The 5,000-nt window shown below is 54.1% G+C and overlaps 1 non-coding gene across 1 annotated transcript in view; it reads left to right on the top strand.

Moving 5' to 3' along the window:
• The first annotated feature begins 3,352 nt into the window (after positions 1–3,352).
• Positions 3,353–5,000, top strand: part of LOC126316637 (small subunit ribosomal RNA) — a 1,893-nt gene continuing 245 nt past the window's right edge. Inside the window, exon 1 of the ribosomal RNA XR_007556233.1 lies at positions 3,353–5,000. This exon is cut by the window's right edge and continues 245 nt beyond it. This is a non-coding gene — a ribosomal RNA (small subunit ribosomal RNA).

The following is a 5,000-nucleotide window of genomic DNA, read 5'->3' on the forward strand; positions in this document are numbered from 1 at the left end:
CACGTTGGCCCTTAACCTAACCCACGTTGGCCCTTAACCTAACCCACGTTGGCCCTTAACCTAACCCACGTTGGCCCTTAACCTAACCCACGTTGGCCCTTAACCTAACCCACGTTGGCCCTTAACCTAACCCACGTTGGCCCTTAACCTAACCCACGTTGGCCCTTAACCTAACCCACGTTGGCCCTTAACCTTACCCACGTTGGCCCTTAACCTAACCCACGTTGGCCCTTAACCTAACCCACGTTGGCCCTTAACCTAACCCACGTTGGCCCTTAACCTAACCCACGTTGGCCCTTAACCTAACCCACGTTGGCCCCTAACCTAACCCACGTTGGCCCCTAACCTAACCCACGTTGGCCCCTAACCTAACCCACGTTGGCCCCTAACCTAACCCACGTTGGCCCCTAACCTAACCCACGTTGGCCCCTAACCTAACCCACGTTGGCCCCTAACCTAACCCACGTTGGCCCCTAACCTAACCCACGTTGGCCCCTAACCTAACCCACGTTGGCCCCTAACCTAACCCACGTTGGCCCCTAACCTAACCCACGTTGGCCCCTAACCTAACCCACGTTGGCCCCTAACCTAACCCACGTTGGCCCCTAACCTAACCCACGTTGGCCCCTAACCTAACCCACGTTGGCCCCTAACCTAACCCACGTTGGCCCCTAACCTAACCCACGTTGGCCCCTAACCTAACCCACGTTGGCCCCTAACCTAACCCACGTTGGCCCCTAACCTAACCCACGTTGGCCCCTAACCTAACCCACGTTGGCCCCTAACCTAACCCACGCTGCACCTTAACCTAAGTTACGCTGCACCTTAACCTAAGTTACGCTGCACCTTAACCTAAGTTACGCTGCACCTTAACCTAAGTTACGCTGCACCTTAACCTAAGTTACGCTGCACCTTAACCTAAGTTACGCTGCACCTTAACCTAAGTTACGCTGCACCTTAACCTAACTTACACTGCACCTTAACCTAAGTTACACTGCACCTTAACCTAAGTTACACTGCACCTTAACCTAACTTACACTGCACCTTAACCTAAGTTACACTGCACCTTAACCTAAGTTACACTGCACCTTAACCTAAGTTACACTGCACCTTAACCTAAGTTACACTGCACCTTAACCTAAGTTACACTGCACCTTAACCTAAGTTACACTGCACCTTAACCTAAGTTACACTGCACCTTAACCTAAGTTACACTGCACCTTAACCTAAGTTACACTGCACCTTAACCTAAGTTACACTGCACCTTAACCTAACTTACACTGCACCTTAACCTAACTTACACTGCACCTTAACCTAACTTACACTGCACCTTAACCTAACTTACACTGCACCTTAACCTAACTTACACTGCACCTTAACCTAACTTACACTGCACCTTAACCTAACTTACACTGCACCTTAACCTAACTTACACTGCACCTTAACCTAACTTACACTGCACCTTAACCTAACTTACACTGCACCTTAACCTAACTTACACTGCACCTTAACTGTCACATGTAACGTCACAGGAATGTAGCTTTGCCTAACAGCAACCCTCTGAACATAGTTCACTGCTTGGATCCTCTGGTGTCATGTGTATTTCTTGATGCCATGGTGCGTACCCTCACATAAAGGTCTTTCGAGTGTTGCGTACTTTCTACACAGTCCCGCTAACCACTGGAAGGGTGTACCGCTACAGAACGAATATCGCCCTCCCCTCCTGCCCTTCCAAGCTGGTCGGTCAGGCGTTTGTTTGTGAAATGAGCCTTGCAGCTGTTCAGTTGCATTCGGTTGTCGATGCAGTCAGTGTACGTTGTGGTACGGCCTGTGTGGACTGTCCGCTGATGTACGCGTAACCCACACTGATCATCCGTCGTTACGTACTGAGTGACATAATGTGGCACATGCTTGACCGTACACCGGCTGCGCCCTACAATGGCGAATCATAAGGGCCATATGTTGTGCACGATGCTACTTGTCTCGTCTCCCCATTACAGCGAGATTGCACTGTTGTACGCCGTACAGACATGTGGTAAGTAGGTACGGACGAAAGTATTGCATGTTGGCCCCCCCCCCCCCCCCTCCTCCCTCTGCCGGGAATCAGCGTGAGCCGTCTGTTGATGTAGCGACGAGGGTTTTCCTATTTAATCGTATTGCCCCACACAACATGATAGCACGGTGGACCGCGTTCCACATCTGCGACATGCTACAGAGGCCGGTTGACAGTCGACCGCGCAAGGGACATTGCACACGTGCGCGGACCATCTTCCACGTGTTCTCTCGTGTACATGCCGCAGTGTGTATGTGGGCTGATGTAGCGTGTCGTGACACATAACATGCAGGCATGCCAGAATCGTAGATTTCGCAAATGTAGATTGACGTATACGTTTGCTGCCAAAGATCCGCAAATGAACTGGAAATCAGTTGTTGAGCGGTTGTTCGCGCTGCAGGTGCATCGGTGATAGCGACGATCGGTACATCTGTGAACCGGTTGTTTCGGCGGTACCCGCCATGCCCCCGAACCTGAGTTGGCCATGTGGGTATGAAGCGATACGAGGCTGTGGCTTGGCGGGACAGTCCCCGGCCGGTGAGGGGGGGCCGCCCGGCGTGCTGGCCGCGCGCTGCGTGAGCGCACGCACTACAGCCGGCTGGTGGGGGGCGCCCAGTGGCAGGAGCGCCGGCCGACGGGCCCGGCTGGCGTCCCAGCTATGCGCCGGCGCACCCTGCGCGCGGCGCCAGGCGGCCAAAGTGGGTTCTGCCGAGCCCGGTGCGAAGCGCGGTGGACATCTGCAGTGTGCTGGTCCGATTGCGGACTGTGTGCGTTGAGGATGCGCCGCCGCCCGGCACTCGGCGTCGCGACGCCGTCTGCTGCTCGGTCGCCCCCAGCGGTTCTCGCAGGTGGTTTGTATCGCAGCTCTGCGGACGTGTTGGCGCGTGCGCTGTGCTGGGAGAGTTCGCTTCTGCACCCAAGTGGGGCTTTGCCCTTCTGTGGCGCTGGCGTTGGAGCTGCCGGTCACCGTAGGTGGCGCGTGTTGTTTCCCGCCGGCAATGCCACGACAGCACGCTCCCGGGCCTCTGTCGGCAGCGGCAAGCTCAGTTGGGAGCACGGGTGTTCGCACTGAAAGCGTCTACTCGCCTATCTCCGGGCGATTGCGCCTCTCTCGAACCCGACCAAGTACTTAGGACGGCGCTGCGCGCCGCCGGGACCTGAGAGAGTTTCGAGGTGTATCGTGCAGGGGAGCTCAGCCTCCTCCTGTTTGCAGAATAATTGAGCGGACGCTTGCGTGTTCGCGCGGGCCCTCGGGACACACTCCCGGGCGGCCGGCTGCTCAGCTCTCGTTGACGCAGCTCCCTGGTTGATCCTGCCAGTAGTCATATGCTTGTCTCAAAGATTAAGCCATGCATGTCTCAGTACAAGCCGCATTAAGGTGAAACCGCGAATGGCTCATTAAATCAGTTATGGTTCCTTAGATCGTACCCACGTTACTTGGATAACTGTGGTAATTCTAGAGCTAATACATGCAAACAGAGTCCCGACCAGAGATGGAAGGGACGCTTTTATTAGATCAAAACCAATCGGATTGGCTCGTCTGGTCCGTTTGCCTTGGTGACTCTGAATAACTTTGGGCTGATCGCACGGTCCTCGTACCGGCGACGCATCTTTCAAATGTCTGCCTTATCAACTGTCGATGGTAGGTTCTGCGCCTACCATGGTTGTAACGGGTAACGGGGAATCAGGGTTCGATTCCGGAGAGGGAGCCTGAGAAACGGCTACCACATCCAAGGAAGGCAGCAGGCGCGCAAATTACCCACTCCCGGCACGGGGAGGTAGTGACGAAAAATAACGATACGGGACTCATCCGAGGCCCCGTAATCGGAATGAGTACACTTTAAATCCTTTAACGAGTATCTATTGGAGGGCAAGTCTGGTGCCAGCAGCCGCGGTAATTCCAGCTCCAATAGCGTATATTAAAGTTGTTGCGGTTAAAAAGCTCGTAGTTGGATTTGTGTCCCATGCTGTTGGTTCACCGCCCGTCGGTGTTTAACTGGCATGTATCGTGGGACGTCCTGCCGGTGGGGCGAGCCGAAGGCGTGCTTGCGCGTCCCGAGGCGGACCCCGTTGAAATCCTACCAGGGTGCTCTTAGTTGAGTGTCTCGGTGGGCCGGCACGTTTACTTTGAACAAATTAGAGTGCTTAAAGCAGGCAAGCCCGCCTGAATACTGTGTGCATGGAATAATGGAATAGGACCTCGGTTCTATTTTGTTGGTTTTCGGAACCCGAGGTAATGATTAATAGGGACAGGCGGGGGCATTCGTATTGCGACGTTAGAGGTGAAATTCTTGGATCGTCGCAAGACGAACAGAAGCGAAAGCATTTGCCAAGTATGTTTTCATTAATCAAGAACGAAAGTTAGAGGTTCGAAGGCGATCAGATACCGCCCTAGTTCTAACCATAAACGATGCCAGCCAGCGATCCGCCGCAGTTCCTCCGATGACTCGGCGGGCAGCCTCCGGGAAACCAAAGCTTTTGGGTTCCGGGGGAAGTATGGTTGCAAAGCTGAAACTTAAAGGAATTGACGGAAGGGCACCACCAGGAGTGGAGCCTGCGGCTTAATTTGACTCAACACGGGAAACCTCACCAGGCCCGGACACCGGAAGGATTGACAGATTGATAGCTCTTTCTTGATTCGGTGGGTGGTGGTGCATGGCCGTTCTTAGTTGGTGGAGCGATTTGTCTGGTTAATTCCGATAACGAACGAGACTCTAGCCTGCTAACTAGTCGCGTGACATCCTTCGTGCTGTCAGCGATTACTTTTCTTCTTAGAGGGACAGGCGGCTTCTAGCCGCACGAGATTGAGCAATAACAGGTCTGTGATGCCCTTAGATGTTCTGGGCCGCACGCGCGCTACACTGAAGGAATCAGCGTGTCTTCCTAGGCCGAAAGGTCGGGGTAACCCGCTGAACCTCCTTCGTGCTAGGGATTGGGGCTTGCAATT

Source organism: Schistocerca gregaria, unplaced genomic scaffold (genome assembly GCF_023897955.1).
Source record: "Schistocerca gregaria isolate iqSchGreg1 unplaced genomic scaffold, iqSchGreg1.2 ptg000594l, whole genome shotgun sequence".
NCBI classification, from domain to species: domain Eukaryota; kingdom Metazoa; phylum Arthropoda; class Insecta; order Orthoptera; family Acrididae; genus Schistocerca; species Schistocerca gregaria.